The sequence below is a fragment of the Protopterus annectens genome, chromosome 3.part0, assembly GCF_019279795.1.
Source record: "Protopterus annectens isolate FY-2018-M chromosome 3.part0, PAN1.0, whole genome shotgun sequence".
Classification (NCBI taxonomy): domain Eukaryota; kingdom Metazoa; phylum Chordata; order Ceratodontiformes; family Protopteridae; genus Protopterus; species Protopterus annectens.
In genome coordinates this window covers 1,834,786,409-1,834,807,129 of record NC_056731.1, presented here as the reverse complement: position 1 = coordinate 1,834,807,129, position 20,721 = coordinate 1,834,786,409, and positions in this window count along the sequence as shown.

The following is a 20,721-nucleotide window of genomic DNA, read 5'->3' as shown; positions in this document are numbered from 1 at the left end:
ATTGTGTCTCATCACCATGCGAAGCAAAGAAGATATCATCCACAAAACGTTTATAAAACATAATGTGCTGCTTGTACATGTCAGAGGTAAAAAATATTTCTTTCTCCCATTGGGCCAAAATAATATTGGCATATGTGTTGGCACATGCCATGCCCATAGCAACTCCCACTTTCTGAAGAAAAGCTCTCTTTCAAACAAAAAAACATTATTCTCTAGAATCAAGTCTAGAAGGGCACATATCATATTGGTTTTGGTATTGCTGAAGTTGCTCTCCTTGGTAAGAAACTGCCTGACATTCTCAATCCCTTCATCATTGGGAATAACTGTGAACAAAGAGTTCACGTTTAATGTAACAAAGATAACATCAGTTAAACCTACAGCTTGTTGAGTTTCAGCCCAGTCATAAAGATGTTCTAAGAACTGTTTGCTGTCACTGAGGACTGTAGTTACCTTATTCAACACAAATCTTAGCTGTTTTTCTACATATATAGACATTGGCTCTGTGAGTCAACCTCTTCCTGATACGATAGGTCGAAGTGGGGGAGTTTGTGGCTCTTTATGCACTTTTGGAAGACCATAAATTGTTGGTATAGTCGGATGTTCTACACTAAAATAGTTGAAAAGATTGTAGTCTATTTGATTAGTCATGAGCAAATCATATAAATAGAAATTCAGTCTGTTGATAATACCATTAACTTGAAATTTCTGTAATATGATGTACACCTTTTCTACATGAAGCATGCTAAACATCCTATCCATATAATTTTCAGTATCAAACACAACAATTCCACCCCCCTTGTCTGCAGGTCTAATAACTAAAAGTTCTGTATTAATTAGTGTTTGTAGAGCCTTATTCTCTTTAATAGTCAAATTGTAAAAACTATTACTAGATTTCAAAGTAGCCATTTTCCTAAGGTCATCTTCACACATTTTTACAAAGGCATTCATAGCAGGGGAATTATTAGGAACAAAGCAACGTGGTTTCTTAAAAATGCATCTGTCAACATTATTCCCATTGTTATCATCATAGATAACTTTCAACATTGTATTCCTGGCAAACAAATTAATGTCTAGGATGGTATCAACTAAATTCATGCCACAAGCTGGTATGAAGGATAGTCCTTTATTAAGGACCGACAGTTCCTCTTTGGTGAGAGCAACAGAAGATAGGTTAAAGACCAAGTCATTTATCTGCGAGCCCGTGTTTTCGGGCCTCTGCTCTGAGATGTGGGGGTTGGATTCTATCCTTCCCCGTCTCCTGCGACTTCTGGACCTGCTCTTGCGTACATCCTGCCTTATAGGCAGAGCCTTGTCCAAAAAAAACACTGACTTACGTAGACATTCAGCATTCTTTTTGTCTTTTGACCCTGTGTTCACAGAATTACTGTTGTTGAAAGGAAACATTTTTGGTTTAACTACAGGTTCATTAGCAGCTTGTTTGGTGTAATTATTTCAATATTAAAATCATTAGCTGAGTTCTGAGCACTTTGCACATTAACAGCATTTTGAGCAGTAAAGTCATTGTCAGTGTCATTTGAAAATACTGCTGCAGCATTAGTCACAAGTGCTATCTTTGTTTAAACTATTGTTAAGAGAAATGGCTGCATCGTTAAAAGCAGAAGGTGAAGGCCTACACTGTTCAGAAGTGAGAACATCAACTTCAGTATCTATCTCTACAACGCCAGGTACTAATGGCATTTCAGTAGACTTAGTTGAACAGACATTATGTTTAAAAAGATCGATGTTAACTTTACCTTCTTGTTGAAGATTATTAATAGCAGCTACATCAGATGTATTTACTGCTCCACACACTTTGTTGTTAGCTGGAGGGTGGTTTTCCACTGTTCCTAGGCCAAAAAAGCTGCTGCCTGCTTTAGTTAGTTGTGAAGGGCGTGCACCAGCTCTCAGGCTACTATTTACAGTTGAATCAGGAGGAAATGCTCTTTGTCCCACCTCTGAAACATTTCCCTGTATTCCTATCGGTCGAGTCACCCTTGGCCAAGAGAAGACGTTCCCAGCTTGGAAATCGGAGAAATCTCTGCACAATTTCTTCATTTTCTCCTTCTCCAGTCTCCTTTCATATAAAGAGACATTTAGAAGGACATCATCAAGGTGTTGAACACAGATCTCATCTGTATAGGACTCCACATATTGTCAATGTCGGTGGCTAAGGAGTTCTCTTCAGGCAAAAATAACTCATTTATTAATGTTATATAGTCAATACTCAACTGCAAATTGAGCATTTGCCATCTTTTTAGGAGTTCTGGGTCCTACTGGTCATTAACCTAGTACATAGCTATGAACCTATGACCCTATGAAGTAGGCAGATAGAAATAGACAAGCTATATCATCAATATTATCCAAGAGTCTTACCAGACAAACAAAAATAGCATTGGACATGCTATATCATCGGTATTATGAGATGGCTCCTTATGTCTGTAAGAGACCAGTGAGGAGCTGTAAGGTGTAAGCTAAGCACTATAGGGTCCCACTTCTCAGGCATTCATCTGCAAACATGAGTGCATTTCTCTAAAGGAAAGTCTACAGATATCAAGAGCACATTTGGACAAAGTAACTTGTCAGTCGACTGATTTCCACGTGGTCCTCTGAAGCCCTGTCATGCCTCTGTTAGGTCCTTATGCATGGAGGCTCAGGCTGTATTAGAGTTCATGCTAACGAAGGAAAAGTTAAAAGCTGACATAGTTAAATTTTAAATGTTTCAAGCTTCTGGCCAGGTTGTCTTGCCAGGAGAATTTTATAAGTTACTCCCAATGGTAGTGTCTGACCTTTTTAAGTTTCTCTATGGCATTGCCAAATGTTAGCTCTTCCTTAGGATATGAGATAAGCAAGTCCTGGCATATATACAAGCAGCTCCGAAACCTAGAGAAGGTAAAGAACAACTCTGTGGTTCTAAAGCTAAAGGAGTTTAGCTAATCTATCTTTTTTTTTTGCTACCAGGTGGTGAATATGTGTTTAGTAGTTCCTTGGTGAGATCCTATTTACTCAGAACCCCTGAAAATAACATTATGTTAATACACTCATACTCGAAGTTCAGTATTTGGGAGCTGATGTATTCAGTTAATAAACTGATGATTAACAATTCACAACATTTAAACAGTTAAGAGATTATTTATGCATTGGTCTGAGTGGTGCTTTTGTGGTATTTTTGTCTATTTCCCCTTGAATTGGTTGGTGCTTTTGATCTAGATAACAGAAACTTTCTTTTGTATAGATGGTGAGAATGGGCATTAAGACCTGGGGGTAGATGATCCAACAGACATGGCTGCTATCTTTTAAAGAATTACAGCATATGTATGCCTAAAATCAGAGTGATTTATTTCATTATTTAAAAGTTTTGCCGTGTATATGGGTTAAAGCAGAGATCAATTCCTCTAGACTTGCCCTCAGTAGAATATTTCCAGAGATCAGGATCAGGTCAGATAATGCGTGATAGGTACATTTTGAAGTTATATAGTTTTCCGCAAGATCATAGTTTAGACACAGGGTATGACAGAAAGGAGTCATTTCTCATGGAATTGGGCTATGGCCCACAGTAATTGTAGAAGGAACACATGTTGCATTCTTCCCTTCAGGCAACCTCTACTACCAAATGCAGACTCTACACTTGAAAGTTGCTCTATGTGTTCTTTGTTTCCAAACAGCAGACATAGTTATTCCGCAGACTCCATCTGATTGGTGGAGGTGTCAGCAGCCTATTCTTTGTTCCTGGACAAAAAATATTTTGGAACTGTTTTGCTATTTAGGTATACTAGACTGACCTTCAATGGAACATTTGCCGCTTTGTGAAGAAGTTGTCAGATTTTCATAATCTAGTCATTTATCATGTTTACGACATGAAGAGTAGTAAGAAAATGAGAACAGAAATTCCCCGATGCAGGTGATATTGTTAGCTGATAAGAGAACCTTATTATTGTCAGAGTGCTGGCCTTTAGTAGATCAGATCTACCATACTGAGTATAAAGTTGCTATTAACGAGAGAATCTTAATGACCTCTCTGATGCAGTGGGCTTCTTTTGTTGAGCCCAGGGAACTTCTGCCAGGAATCTCTGGGGATAACTGTTCAGATTAACTGTTCAGGTTAGGTTTCATAATGACTGTCAACATTTTTGGTCTTTTGACCATTGTTTAATTTGGATCTCTTGATATATAAAATAAATATAAAGCTCACAAATTCTTGCACATTGCATTATGCTTGTATTCATTTGTTGAAGGTGGCAGGTTGTTTTTGATAATGAAGGTTATAATGTTCACTTTTCTTTCTTATTGTATTTTGTAGTTGTTATCTATGAGTAATCTGGTCATTGTAAAACTTATATAACCACAAGCATTTATGTTAACTACAATGAACTGTAGTGTATCTTCACATATCATACGATTACATGACTGATATGACTTTATACTCACCTTTTTAATATTGTACTTTTTAATAACCTTCTTCTTTATTTTAAATACTTATTATTTTATTTGTTATACAATTTGATATTTCATTTTGTGCTATGCTGGAGCTTTTCTCCCTGGGCCTCTACTGAAAATGGAAATATATCCAGTTGGACTAGCCCGGTCAACAAATATAAAATAAATAAAAAAATAAAAATAAATAAATCAGGTAAAGCCACCCAGAGAAACAATTCATTAGTGGCCCATTATCATGTCTCTGATCTGAACACTGGGCTGGGAGTGCTAACATACCTGTGATGCCCTATAAGCTCCATTATAACTTATTGCTCTTATAGACAAACACTTGCAGTTTTTTTTTAAGTTTAACTAGTTTAGATAATTGAAATGTGTATTTATTCCTTTTCTGGTATGAAACATGCTTTTGATTACAGAAAGACATTTCTGAGGCACATTTCATCATTAACAGCTGCTCAGAAACTGCTCTCCTTAAATCAAGCATTACATAAAAAGTGGCAAGTGATTTTGCAAATAGCAGCTCCCCAGAGAACTTGCACTATGCATTTATTCTCACTCTGAGTTTGCAAACATCAAGGGGGAAGAAAATACTGATTTTGCTTTCAATAATGCCATATGTTACTATATAAAAACAGGCACATTAAGACTTTGTAGAATTTAAATCAGACATCCTCCTGTGACATATTTTGCAATAAATGTTGTCTGAACAGCATTCAGTAGCAGTTTTGTCTACAGGAAAAGTGGATGTAAATATATTGCAGATGGAAGTTCTTCACAGTCATCACAAGGGATACTCTATACACGCTGACTCTGCCATGACTGGGTTGTAGTTTGCATTAGCATAGCACCTAAATCAAGGGAGCAAATACAGTTGTCATTCTCACTGTCTGAAGATCTGTGATACCTGTCTGTGGGGTAAAATATAACACAGTTTCTCACTAAAGTACTATGCACTGTAAACCTAGATACAAAGGCTACACTACAGATGTACTGCTTTCTTTCCTTGTAATTACTCCTCAGTGTTTTTGTTATGAGTTTATTGTAATACCATGGACTGCCAAGTACATCTTTATTACAGGGTCATTGGGTATGTGCACACACACACACACACACACACACACACACACGTGTGTGTGTGTGTGTGTGTGTGTGTGTGCTATTAGTCTGCCTTTACAGACCCATAAAGCTATATGTCACCTAATAAATGCTGTACTTCACAATTCACATATTTGTGAACCATTGAATATGTTGAAAGGCTTAAGCTGTGTACCTAAACTCTTTCAGGTACACAGAGATGTAGGACAACATTCCCTTGGGTGTGCTGGCTTTTGTGAATTTCTCAGGGCTATGGTATGTATGTGGCTGTTATGGTTGTTACTATACACCAGCCCAATGCATTTTCAAACTAGCATTATGAATTTCTGCCTTTGTTTATTAAATTAAGACATTCATTAATCTGGTATATATTAAATGTTTTAATCAAATCAAGATCCTATTCTCTTAGCATTCACTAGATCATAATTAGAACTTAAAGTTTTGATTTCCAGATATGTGATGTTTTAATTCTTCTGATGGCATGTTTTAGTTTAATTTGTTTTGCATACTTTTATTTAGTTCACCCAGTAGAAAAGAATTCATATTACGGACTCATGTCCATGAAGGGAATGTAGATTTATACTGCACTATTTATTATAAGATTTAGGGAATCTGTATTGAATTGAAAACAACTAAATGAGATTATGTCTGCTTCTTTCATTACCCATCCATTTGCATTTGACTTAGCATTTTTTATTTAGTTATTATATTTGTAGTAGTAGCTGATGTTGTGTTAATCCAAAACTTACATTCTTAATGTCCCACTAAAGGATTGTATTGTGAGTCTATCCTGTGGATTAAGAACCTCACCAGCAGAGATAAGAACTGTTGCCAACAAATGCAGAAAATGCAATTCAGGGACATGTTAGCCACAGTGCGGAAGGGATAATATGCATATCTCTGAAATTACAGTAATTCACATGAGTCTAAGTCAGCACTGTCAGGCATTAAGCACCTTGGGCAGCCCATGCATCAGTTGGTACAGCCCCCCCCCCCGCACACACACACACATACACACAAACACACACACATACATGCACTCACACACATGCACAAACACTGACATACCTTTCACCTGTCCGTGAGATTACAGAATGTCCTGGATGTGTCTTATTTTTGTCCTTGCCCTTGTAAATCATAAATGCTTACAGTCAGTCAGTAATGCCAGATTTTAGAGTTTCAAAGGTTCATAGGTTGGTACTACGATATCGGCCCTAGGGCCTATACAAGCCTAGCCATAACATTCTTCTTATTGTTCATAAAATCCACTGTTTGACCAGATTTTTTGTATATTAACTTTTCTAGTGAATCCAACAAATAGTTAAAAACTGGAATGCTCCTGATATTGCCTCGTATGGTGCTCTGCCCCTTGTAACTCACTCAGCATTGCAGTCAGTGAATAATACCAGGCCTTAAAGTTTCACACTTCCTAAAAAACAGTGCAGCACATCACCTCCTCAGTTATTGTGGAGGGCTAATGCTCTGGTTACAAAAGCTGTTTTCTGTGCCAATGATACAGAGCTTGAAACTCTCCATTTCACTATATTTTTTCTCTCTCTTTTTTAAAGATGTAAAGTAATATGTTAAGAGTACCTCTAGTGTCTAATCTTGATACAGAGGAATAATATTCTGTTATGGAGCTGGGTGGAATATAAGTTTTGAACCCCCCCCCCTTTTTAACGTTAACTTTTTTTTTTTTCAAAGACTTAGGTAATACATAAGAGTGCCCCTGGCATCTAGTGGTAGTACAGAGCATTAAAGCTCTGCTAAGTGCTGAAGATATTGGGTTTGAATGTTCTTAAGTGTTTATAGGGCACACTGTAGAGATCATCCCTGGTGTCTAGTGTTCCCCCTGCCCCTCATCTTTTGTGCTGCAAAATTTGTTCTATTAACCTTTTAAGTGCCATTAGGGCTGATATAAAGAGTATTCCTGGTGTCTTATATCCCCCAATATTGCAGTATTTGTTCATTAATCTAAGGGGGTGCATAGTTATTACAGCACTTCCCCAAACACACATACATTCACAAATTTATTTATATATATATATATATATATATATATATATATATATATATATATATATATATATATATATATATATATATACACACACACCCAGGTGCACTCACGGACACACTCACCAATTCACCCACACAAACACACTCGTACTGTACCTATCCCTTAATTAATGCCCACACTGCAACCACCCAACCAGACACACAGATCTTAAGTAGAAGCATCATAATGAATGTTCATATTCTACCCAAACAAAAATATTTAAGATGACTGCAAGTGTGAACACAGATGAAAAGCTAATTTTATCATTTCTTAACATTTAGTGCAATTGTTTTAACATGACTGCCATCAAAATTAAACATTCCAAAAACATCCAATTGATACTTTGCTGTTCTTTAAGGGTCAAATATCACCTCTTGTTTCAGAATATCTAGCTGTTTTATTTGTAAGTATTTCAATTTTTGTCATGTTAGTTTTGAGATCAGGCACCTCTACTAAGTCCTTTAATATAAGTCCTGTAATAGTTAAAGATTTATCTAGGGTGGATGTAAGAATAATTTTACTAGAGCTCTCTTTAGATTCCAGTCCCTTAATTTCTTGTGATTTTCTTACCTTGCATGCCACAGTTTCAATAATCAATACAAATAATAAGGGTGAAATCGGTCCTCATGTCTGGTACATGTAACCACATGAAATAAAAAGTTATAATGTGTTATTTGTACATAGAAAGGCAGCTAGATTAATATCCATAGCTCTCATACCTATAATAAAAACCTGAAGAAATCTATACTTTTCCACTATTTGCCAAAACAAGTCCACTGCATTTATCAAATGTCTTTTAAAACAAGTGGCAAACAACAACCAGGGTAGATTTGAATTCTCACATATATGGAAGTGGTTAAACAGGGCTCTGTTATGACTAACACTAGATCTGCCCATTAGAAAAGCATTGTTAATTATTTATAATCTTTTGTATAAAAGGCACAAGTCTGCCAGCCAATTGTTTAGCACATAATTTACTATCAATAAGTATTAAGAGGTGATTCAGAAGTTTGCACAGGTCTCCAATGATTTTTTTAGGATTAGCTAAAACATGCAAAAGCCAATTGGGTGGCCATAGGAAGCTTTGTGCCTTTCATCTAAATATACTGAAAATATTTGGATAAATATAGTACTGTCTTTTCTTCTAATAGTGCCTATAACTGTGCATCTAAGCCATCTGGTCCAGCAGATTTTTCTCTTGAGATCACCTTCAATTATTTCTGCTATTGTTAAAGATTTTGGAGGAAGTGTATTTCTTTTAAAGTTACTAAGTAAATGGTATGGCCTCTAAATATTCTTTAGTCTGATCCATGGTGGGTGGGATTTCTAGCATTCGAATTAGTCATCAATTAATTTCTGTTGGATGTGATTTGGAATTTTGAGAATACCACATTTATTTTTTTGTCTTCAGATAAATCCTTGTCTCCATCTAGTCTTAAGCCTATCAATAAATAAATATTTTTTCTGCTCCCCCTAGCCCGGACACAAATAGTTATGGCAGATTTATGAGATGACTAGTAAAGCAGGTTATTTGGGTTCTTATTGCCATCTTATATTGTTGCGTTTTAGTATTTACTATTTTTTTATTTCTGTTATAATTTATATACAATTTGTTAACCAATGTTTAAGCTTCTTTAATTTGTTTTATTCATTTTTGTTTCATCACACCAGATGCTGCTGTACACAATGTTTGTAAACACAGTATGAGAACATCACATACTAAGAGTGGCACATTTCTAAACAATTGGACTGCAAGGAAGCTTTTAGATATATGTTTAGTATATGCTATCAATTCTATATTTTTCAGAATGGTTGGATTATTTCTGGAAATATATAGTCTAAAAGAGTCTTCCACACATCAGTTTCACAGACAAAATACTGAAGCTAGAAACATTGAAAGACAATATATCCACTGACTGCAATTTACCCTTCATTTTGTACTTGTCTGCTTTAATGAGGTGAACAATGTGTGAAATTAATGTATTCCATAATACCCGAATGTATGCAGCTCAGTTTGTTCATAGGAACAAGATATTTAATATATTTCTGAAGGAAGAGGCAAGCTTTTCTGTGTTTTTTAGATGATGGATTAGATAAATCTAGATTGGATTAATGGTTCTGATTAGGTCAACAAAAACACAGACAAAGCTAGCCATGGCTCAGTTTTGCTAACTGCATGAACAAATATTTAAATATTTAACAAAATATACACCATCTGAATGTGGTACATATGCATTCACAGTACAAATTCCTTAACACTGTGCTTAAATTTTCAACAAAGCTACCTTCCATATCATCAGTGGTTCATTCTTCTATGCACCTTTTCAGTGTTTTACTGAAGGCAATGGTGACTCCTTAGTTTGAGAAGTTTTACAGCTAATAGTACTTTACTGCCTCATTGTTTGAATACAAAATTAGGCTGCCCTCTTCTGAGTTCAATCTCTTGTAATAAGAGAATTTCAGGAAACTATATGCTTCATATTTTCTGGTGAAGTTTTATTTTTAACTGCAGTATTCAGACCAACACCTACAGCCAGTGACTTTTTAACATTTCAGATGTTTAAAAAGCAATTAATCATACAAAGAAAATAAATAATTAAATAGTTAAAATAGGATTTAGTAGTAATGTTATCAAGTTTCCCTGAGAGTAACTCACCCTACTTTTGGTGCTAATGTAACATGGAGAAGTAAATGTAATCCACAGGTAATTCATACCTGTATACCTTTACAGCTCCAGAGTCTACATGTAACTATAGATCCTTTGATGATAACAACTTTATCATCTGCTTATTATAAAACCCAAAACTTAGTTGAAGCTGGGATGTTCTTCTTAACATCAATATCCCCACAAATGTTTACAGTAATGATATTCTCATATTCATATTTTTACAACATAATGTTTATTATTAGATTTGAAAATAGATTTATTTTTGACTGACATAAAAATTGTGTGAAGTCAAACTGAATATTGATATAAAATCATATTGGATGTTTATGTCCAGTTAATCATATGAATCTGAAGATATTTTAGTGTGAAATTCTTAATGAAGGTTGGAATTGTCTGTATCAGCTTGGCAATCAGATTAGGTAATTACTCAGTCAGCTGGGGGGTGAGCATGGGCTCACTCTTATGGTGGACATTTCCTGGACCTGTCATCCCTTACCTACCCAGCAAAACTTGATTAGACAACTCCACATTTGAAAATAAATAGAAAATCTTTAAACTGCACTACCAGCTTTTACCAAAAGCATGTTGACTTTATAAAACACTGCTCTTGCTCTATATAACTACTTTTTTGTTTACCTTATGATCCTTCAGTACAGCCATAAGTAAGCCTAGTGCACATATTCATGGGGGAAATGGCAGAACTCACCAGTAACATGACAGGGAGTAGAAAAAGTATAAAGGCAACTTTGGAGTTGTTAAGTAAAACTCTTCATACCTAATCAGTGGACACTGCACACATTAAATGTACCACAACAATCCACGAAGCACAACTAAATCACACGCAGTCCTTGCTAAAAGCCCAGCAATGAGAAATGACCACTAATAATAAAGAACATATCCAGCAACTCATGGTAAGCTTTTCACAAATGAACTAACATAGACAATAAAACTGATGACCTCAAGAATGAAGCTTGTAGAAACATTTGTGTATTAGGTCTACTTGAAAATGTTGAAGGCAGTGATGAGACCCTTTATAAAACTTGAGTTACAGAAGTTCTTAGGAGGAGATTCTGCATCCATCATTTAGGGAATACATAGAATCACATGAATGGTCAGGTATAATTAATACTGTAGGAATTTAGTTTTAAATGCCTCAATTATATAGACAAAGAACTCATTCTAATAAAGGGCAAGTCACTACGATATGATGTTAAAATCACAAGCCCAGTAGTAAAGATGGCCCTATAGTATAGCATTGTTTCTAAAATGCATAGCCTTGGTGCCTTATTTGCAATACTTCAGGAAAAAGGATTTTGCTGTGCAGCTATGCTTCCTGGCTATCCTGCATCTGTCTAAATGTGGCCAAACAAACAATATTTGTTCAGCAGAGGAAATGGAGAAATATGTAGCTTCCTTCCCTGATGCCAAAGAGGAGCTCTTCTTGAAGATGGTTATTAAACGGGGCAACCCAAATTGCAATCCACTAGTGAGACAAAAAAAGGACATACAAAAAAAAGGACCTACTGTCCTCTCACATAGCAAATGAAAAATTGGCTAGTGTCAAATTATAAAGAAATCTGCTCATCGTTCAAGAGGTATGAATCCTGAACATGCAAATAACTTACCATTTGCAAGAATTAACTGATATTTGCCTTTATTCCTATCTCCTTATAGTGGGGACAGCAATACAGTCAAGATGGATACATTTGGTCCTGAGACAGAAATGTCTGTAGTGGAAACTATAGATGCTTACTGGGAAGGTGATAGATTAGCCATCCTCTCCAAGGAATGAAACTGCAGTCTAGGGATTCTATCTTGCACACGTAGGTTTCTAAACACATGCTCTACTTGTTAAACAATCGCAGTTAACTGTGAAGATGGATAATACACTGCAATCCCCCCTCTTATTTTTTTTTGTTGTTGTTTGCTGATTGTATATACAAGTATAATGTATGATGTACCTCTCTAACAATTTCTTTGTATGTCATACACGGAAGAACATCTTTACTTTTTGGTTTATTTATTTTTTTTAATATATACAGCCTGATTAACTGTTAAAGCTTTCTTTTGCTTAAAAAAGGCAAAAGGATGACTGCAATGGCTTCATAGGAATTTCATTATCTTAGTTCACCTCTAAATTTATGGTTTGGTTTCAAAAGAGACATATCAATTAGAGTTTCTACATGTTTAACAGGAATGCAAAACTTTATGCATTCTCCTTTGTAGTAGGTCCACTCTTTTCTTGTTCCCTCTTTAGTCTGCTTTTGAAGGTGTTATGTACTACTATTTATATTTATGTCTGTCTGATTATAGTTACTGGTTAGGTAACCAAGTTTTGTGTGTGTGTATGTGTGCCAAACCTTCCCTTCCTCACCCATCTTTCTCCCTTTTTCTGTTTCCAGTTGCAGTGCTTGTCTTCAAAAGACAGGACAAAGGTTAGCAATTAATTGAATTGTTTGTTCCAAGATATTTCTACTCATATAACTATTTTGATAACATTGCATTTCCATTGGAATCCTGATTATATGGTTTTGCTCTGGTACACAGTATTCTTTTTATACAGACACATTTATGTATGCAAAGGTTTAGCAGGGCAGGGAATTCTCTAACCCATTGGTGACTCCATCCCCATACAGTAGTCTGGCCCACTCTTTGTGGTTTAATTTTACTGCTTATAATTCAGTATATGACAGATCACATATTCATTACATAAAGGTGCTCATACCTAAATGAGTCAAAGTTACCTGTCTGGAAATGCCTAACAGTTTATATGGGGTGACACAACTGCAGTGAATAACAGCCAGCATTGTCATATAATGTTCCTGTTATAAAATGTTCATTATATCGTTATACGGATCAATAGTACAAAGTTTGATCATTTTTGATCTCACAATTTAGGCTGGAATTGATACTTTCTTTTCAAAATAAAGTTTTAGATGTTAAAAAAAATTATCGGCTAGTTTGGTATATTTTAAAAAGTTTCTGATTTAAAATGTTGCACTTATATTCACCATATGTCACATCTTTAGAAAAGGCATACTGTACGATCCATGATGGTAAAGTATCTGTAATTCTAAAGACATTATCAGCAGATATATTTATGTTGTTGAATCTATATCTTTTTCCATTGATTTTTCATAGACACTGGAAACATGATTATATCATTTTTCATTTCAGATAAAGATTCATTGTTCTGTGACATGGTTTGATGCAAACTAATTACTGGCTTCTTAAAATGAAACTCCCTTGTTAGTATGTTCTTTGCTGTTGTTCCTGGTAGATGATGGGGAATACGTTGTTCTGGCTGTGTAGTAGAGTTATTCAGAGGTAATATGGATGATTTATTACATGCATATTTATTGTTCCTATTGAACAAGCTGTGCTAAATTGTATCACTGAAGTTTTTTTCTGTATCTGTGATTGTATGACTTTTTTGTTTATTAAAACTCACGCTGACTCTGGAATATGAAGTTATGTGATTTTTGTCTTCTGTTGTGTAGTTTAGTATAGCAGGATGCCCTAGCACATTTTATGCCATTGCTGTACAGAACTATCTTTGTTATAATAATGACTTTTAGTACTCATGAATAATTCTGAATGGGCAGTTCTGTATAGTCACATATTTACATTTTCTGGCAGCATGAGGTATAAAGTGTCTTTTATATCAAAATCGTTAACTATTATGTGCCTTGATTTATCTGGCTTAACTGAAGGTCTTAGGGCTGCGTGAACTCTTTCATTGTTCAGAGGTGATGACAGCTTTAAATTTAGACATTGAAGAAAATGAGGCCAATGGAAATTCATTGCATCTTTGTTTTCAATTACTTATTTTAAGCCAAGGATTTTGATGAATTTTTATTTCTTTTTTTGTTTTGTTTCCTAAGTCACCACCCTCCCACACACACACACACACACACACACACACACACACACACACACACACACACACACACACACACACACACACACACACACACACACACACGTATCAGTCTTTATCTTTACTAGTGTTGATTACCTGGTTATCTTCAATTCTCCCAAATTCATCTGTTCTTTAAGAGCAAGCAGTGAGCAACTTAAAGACCTCATGATCTCGCTTATTTACTGCGTCAGGAAAATTTCCTGTACTGGAACAAAACCGAAGTAATGATCTTTGGTACTAATATGACTAGGCCCTATCTCCATTCCTTACCCTTCCTCACCTAACATAACAATTGTGTAGAGACCATTTCTGCATAGAGATATTTTGATATCTAACTGGACACGTGTTTCTCACTGTCTAATCACAGTACACTTAACAAGAACAAAATTAAACATTTCTCTAATGCTGTTGCTGTTACAGCATCTCTCTTTTCTTCACCCCTCAGAATTTATAAGGCAATCAGGAAAGATATCACCCTTACCCAGAATGAATATGGACTCTTCTATTCTCATATTATTATTACATAAATCTCAAAGATCTACAAATCCTTTGCAACCATATATGTAGGTATATTCTGCTTCCATCCACAAGTGAACATCACTATACACCCCTCAACCATGTTAACTGACATTCTATTAAGGAAAGGGTTGACCTGTTCTCTTTACACTTATACAAAAATCACACCATACATCTCTCGGCAACTAGCTTCCAAACTTCATTTTTGAGTTATACCATATCATCTTTGATCTCAGATCAACTCAGCCCTATTTTCTACATGACAGAAAATATCCTATGGGATAGTGATTAAACATTTTGTATTCTTGCTCCTGAAGTCAGGAAAACTGAAACTGCAAATGAGTTCTAGTCTAGATTAAAATTCTTACTAAAAGACAGAGCTATCTTTTCCTGTTTCACATACTTTTACAATAACACATTTTCATTCTTTCTGTGCAACCCATCAGACTTCTCATCCTTTTCTGCTAATCCTCTCAAAACTGCATACTTTCTGTATATAGTTATGTACTATGCAGTCTTTGCAATTTTGCTCATTCCTAACCCTTCTCAATCAGCAAGTCCCCCTTCAAACCAAACACATCAAAACCAATCCTTGGCCATGGTTATCAAAAGATACTAAACTAGCCTTGCACCAAAGGGACAAAAAATGGAAACAATATAAAAAACATAAAAACCATAACACCCTCCTAGAGTATAAGCAACTACGAAACTCCACAAAAAAAACAAATAATTAAAGACGGTAAAGCCCACTACTACAAACTCAAGTCCTTGCACTCAACAAATCCCAAAAAATTCTGGGACTCCATCTCATCCATGCTGCATCCTGGCAACAAAGAAAACCCCTTCCCAGACCCCAACCTCTCCAACCTTGAAACAGCCAGCCAGTTCAACTCATTCTTCATAGACTGCATAGCTAAACTATCAGCCTCCTTCCCACCCTCCTCCTCCACCACCAACCCCTCCTGCCCCAACCACCAACCCAATCATCAACCTTCTTCCACATCCTTCTGCCTCAAGCCCACCCCCACAAGCACTATAAAAAGAATTCTCCTCAAACTCAAACCCTATCGCCATGCACCCGACAACCTTCCACCACCCTTCCTCAAACAATCTGCAGACAGCATTGCCTATTCCATCTCTATTCTTATAAATAGATCCATACAAGAATCATACATCCCTTCTATCTGGCGCCATGCTTACATCATCCCCCTCCACAAAGGTGGCAAAAATACTGATGCCACCAACTTCAGGCCTATTGCCATCCTTTCTCCTCTTTCTAAAATACTACAGAAAACAATACAAGCACAACTCATGGCACACCTAACACTAAACAATCTCCTCTCCCCTACCCAACACATCTTCTGCCCTGGCCACAGCACCATGACTGCCCTTCTTTCCTTTCTTGAAACCATAAACCTCGAACACATGACTCAGGCAAGTCCGTATCCACACTATTCCTAGATCTGTCAAATGCCTTTGACACCATCTCACACACCCTACTTCTATCCCAACTCCTCACCCTACACCTCTCTCCCACCACCATCGCCTGGTTTTCCAGCTACTTGTCCAACTGCCAACAAGCTGTCCAATGGAAAACTTCAACCTCCCCCTTCCTTCCCACACCCTATTCATTAATAACTTTCACCAATCCATCCCAGACTCATCCAATATGCAGATGACTCAACAATCATCTGCTCAGCCTTCTCCCCCTCTGAGCTCCTAGCAAAAACCCAACTAGCCTTCTCCAAAATAGAAACTTGGATGCAGTCTAACCATCTGGCACTAAATGCAAATAAAATAAACTAATGTTTTTTTCCCCTACCAAAACCTCCATTGACAAATCCACATTCACCATACAGAGCCAAAACAACACCCTCTTTGAAATCTTTCTCAACACCAAGCTTCTTGGCATCATTATTGATGAAGAACTAAAATTTGACACCCACATCCGCTCAGCAATCAAGAAAACCCACCAAAATTTAGATCTCGTCTCCAGGCACAACCGCTTCCTAAGCACCTCTACCCATCAAACTCTTGCATCCACCTTCCTACTCCCTTCCCTTATGTATGATCCCCTTCTTTTCACCAATCTCCATCTTGGCCTTCAGTCCAAACTCGAATCCTGCTACCACAAGCTCTCCAAATTTGCAACCAATTCAAAAAACTCATCCCATCACTGCCACTCCCTCCTCACCCTCATCTGGCTTGAACTACCCAACTACCTCAGTTACCTACAACTCAGCATTGTCCACAAGCTCATCTTTAAACCTGCCAACTGCCCAGTTCTCGCTACTTCCTTAAAACCTTACATTCCCAACCACTCACTCAGATCCAAAAAACAGAATCTCCTTCAGGTCCACAAACCTGCATGACCTCCTGGCCATCTACTGCTGTCCCACTCCTTAACTAAACAGTGGAACTCTCTCCCCACACACCTATACAACCTTCCTAACCATAACAATTTCAAATCTTAGCTACTCTCTCATCTTTCTTCCAAATGGGAATGCCCTTGCCACGCTCCAACTTAACCCCCCCATTCCACCTTGAACTGACTCATCCAACTACCTCTACTATTACTTCATCCCACCCAAAACAATCCCTCCCCTACCAAAAACTAATTTTCTCTCTAATATCTATTGTACTATACTCTCCAATCTCAATTATACTATTACTCTCTCCATGCATAATATTTTCCTAACCTACTAATGGCTAGTAGCTATATATTTTGAAATGTTAAACCTACAATTGAGTTTATAACAAAAATATTCACTTAATGTAAATGTTGAAATTTCTGTACTGAATTATGTCTTTTCATTTTTGTAACATTGTGACAAGCCAATTGCAAATATCATGGAGCTTATCTGGAAATGTTTAATTAGCTGTATGAACTATGTCCTTTTGTAACATGTGAAATGTAACTTGCAATTATTGTGGAGCTTTTCTCTCCAGGCCTCCACTGAAAACGGGCTCTTCTTGGCCCAGTGGACTTCCCCGGTCATCAAACTTAAATAAATAAATAAATGTATTATGTAAACCTTTAACATTGCACATGATTTGTTCTACTACCATAAGCAAGTCTTTTTGTTCACCCCTTTCTAACCATGGTTTCACTATATAGCCAAGTACATACTGTCTGCCTACATTTGCGAACTGTTCAGTTTAAATTTTTGTGAATATCTTTGCTGTAGTGTGCCTGGGCTGACATACGTTCTTTCAGCATTAGTCCTCTACCATAGCGCACTTGGGCTTTAGGCCCACCCCTTAGGTCTCCCTGGTCTTTCTCCCTCAGATTCTGACAACTATGGATGGACAATTTCCTACAGTTTATCCTGCCTGTCTGGTTGATATGGGCATCTTGAGACAGTGTAGCAACTGCCTCATGTAGACGGATAACCATCTACTACTACCACCTAAGAACACAATTTGTGAGAGATGCAATTACATCAGGAACCTAGAGTCAATGTTCTCTCCCCCTCAAGCCAGTGTATCTGACACCGAAAAGGTTGTCAACACAATCACTACACCTCAAACATCACCCACACCTACACAACACACACCCACATATGCAGAAGTCCTCCACATAAACATACCCAAACAAAGGAGACCTCTGAGGCAAAAACACACAAGATCTCCACAGCCCTCTACACCACATACCATGCATAATCCACACACTTGTGTCTCACAATCACTAAGGCTTCACCATAAACCCAACATATTAGTCATAGTAGACTCCATTGTGAGACACACAGATGTGCCCCTCACCAGGCTGGATAAGGAGAAAGTCACAGTTAGTTGTCTGTCAGGTGCCAGAATCCACCATATCACATACACACTCAAGTCTGTACTCTGTCATAGTCCATATTAGTGTGAATGACTTGAGATGTACCTCTCTGGATTATATAAAGAGAGACATGATTGACCTCATTGATTATGTGTCTCAGGCAGGTATGTCCCTAGCTTTAAGGCCCATTCTACCATCACCCAGAATGATGCCTCAATACAAACAAAAATGATTGACTTTAACAATTGGCTTAGTTTCTGGTGTCATTCCAGGGGGGATCCAGTACCTGACAGCCAGGGAAGATATGACCAACAGATCATGATGCTTTGCCAGAGATGGCCTGCATCTGTCTCACCTGGACTTCAGGCATCTGGTAAAGGCTCTTGCCTCCCCAATAGTGCCTTTTTGGGAAAAGTGATGAGGTTAAAGCTACCAACATAAAAATTTCAACAAAACACAAATTAAAGGTCATGCTGCTAAATGCTAGGAGTCGAAACATGAAACTGCACTTATTGCAAGCATTCTTAACCCTGGAAAATGCTATCTGGGCAGTCACTGAAACCTGGTTCAAAGCTGCGAAGAGCACCCCACACTTACCTGGCTACTCATCCTATCATACAGTCAGACCCCAAACTGTGGGCAGTAAAGCCAAAGGAGGTGGAGTTTCAATATACATTAAAGAGATACACACCTCCAGGCTGGTCAAACAGTATGACCCAGAGGAGACACTCCAGGTGCAGTTAACCCTTGACAAGACTCCTACTCAAATCATAGCTAGCTACCACCCCTCCAAATCTGACTCAAGATGCCCAATCTGCCTATTTTGACCTCGTTGAATCTATCAAGATTCAACCCTTTACCCTGATCCTGGGTGACTTTAACTTCCCAAACATAGATTGGAAGAACCACTTGTGCCAGAACACAAATGTCCAGAAGTTCCTTGATTTTGTTAATGCTAATGCCTTGGAACAGCTAGTCAATACCCCCACAAGAGGTGATAATATCTTGGACTTGGTATTAACCAACATGAGTAACCACTGCAGCATTCCTATAGTATCATCCTCCCTGGTAAGAGCCAACCATAAAGCAGTCACTTTAGAAGTCACCATCTCCCCCAACCTCCCTCTAGCTAGGATCAGGCATAAAAACTTCTCTAAAGCTGATTACAGCCTCCTGAGGGATGGTATAAACAGCTTCACAGCCCCCTCCCCCTCTGAAGGAACTGGCACCAATATCCAAAACTACACCAAAGCACTATAAGAGCATTTATATAGATGCATGGAATCAGGAATACCCAACAGGACTAAATCATCCTCCGCAAGGAAGAGTAAACCTGTCTGGTGGGCATCTGCGATAAATAAACTCTATAACAAAAGAAAGAAATTGCTGTCCAAGACCAAGAAGGAGCAGGTGCCAATTGGAAGCAATGTCTCCTTAGCCTGAACAAGCAAATAAGAGAGGTCTATATTAGCAAATTGAAGCAACTAAAACATGAATACCATTTCATCGACACATATGTGTCAAACTCACAGGTAACTGAACAGCCAAATCACCGATTTTTTCCCTAGGGAAAAAAATCAGTAGGCCAACTACACACAACACACCAGTAAAAACATTATAAAGTGGGGTGGCTTCCTCCCCACACACCCCCCTAACTAAATATACTTACTCCAAGATTGCACTACAGTGGGGAAAAGGGCAAACTCACAGCAATGGCCAACTTGTTTTGTTCTGGCTGTTTGGTTACCTGTGAGTTCGACACATATGTGTCGATGAAACAGTATTCACATTTCAGTTCCTTCAATTTGCTAATATAGACCCAATAAGAGCACTAGTGAAATCCTCCAAAGCAAACTTCGAGTCTAAATTGGCCACATCTACTAGAGACAATCATAAGGCCTTCTTCACATATGTCCTCAACCTCAAAAGAAGCACCCAGATGATCTGTTCAGAACTGGTGGTCAAGGACACCACATATACAAATGCCATAGATATAGCAAACTTGCTGGCTGAGAGATTCAGCAAAAAATTCACCCCTCTGTCCTCCCCATCAGTAAATCAGGACATCCCCAGTACTTGCCCCTTCCCCTTATATCTAGGGAACAGATCATTACTGCTCTCTCTCAAAGGCAAAAAATACATCCTCCATGGCACCCTGTAACATTGCAGGCTGCATCCTAAGTGAACTAAGGCAGGAACTTGCAGCACCATTAGGCTCCCTATTCAACCAAAGCCTGAGTACCTGC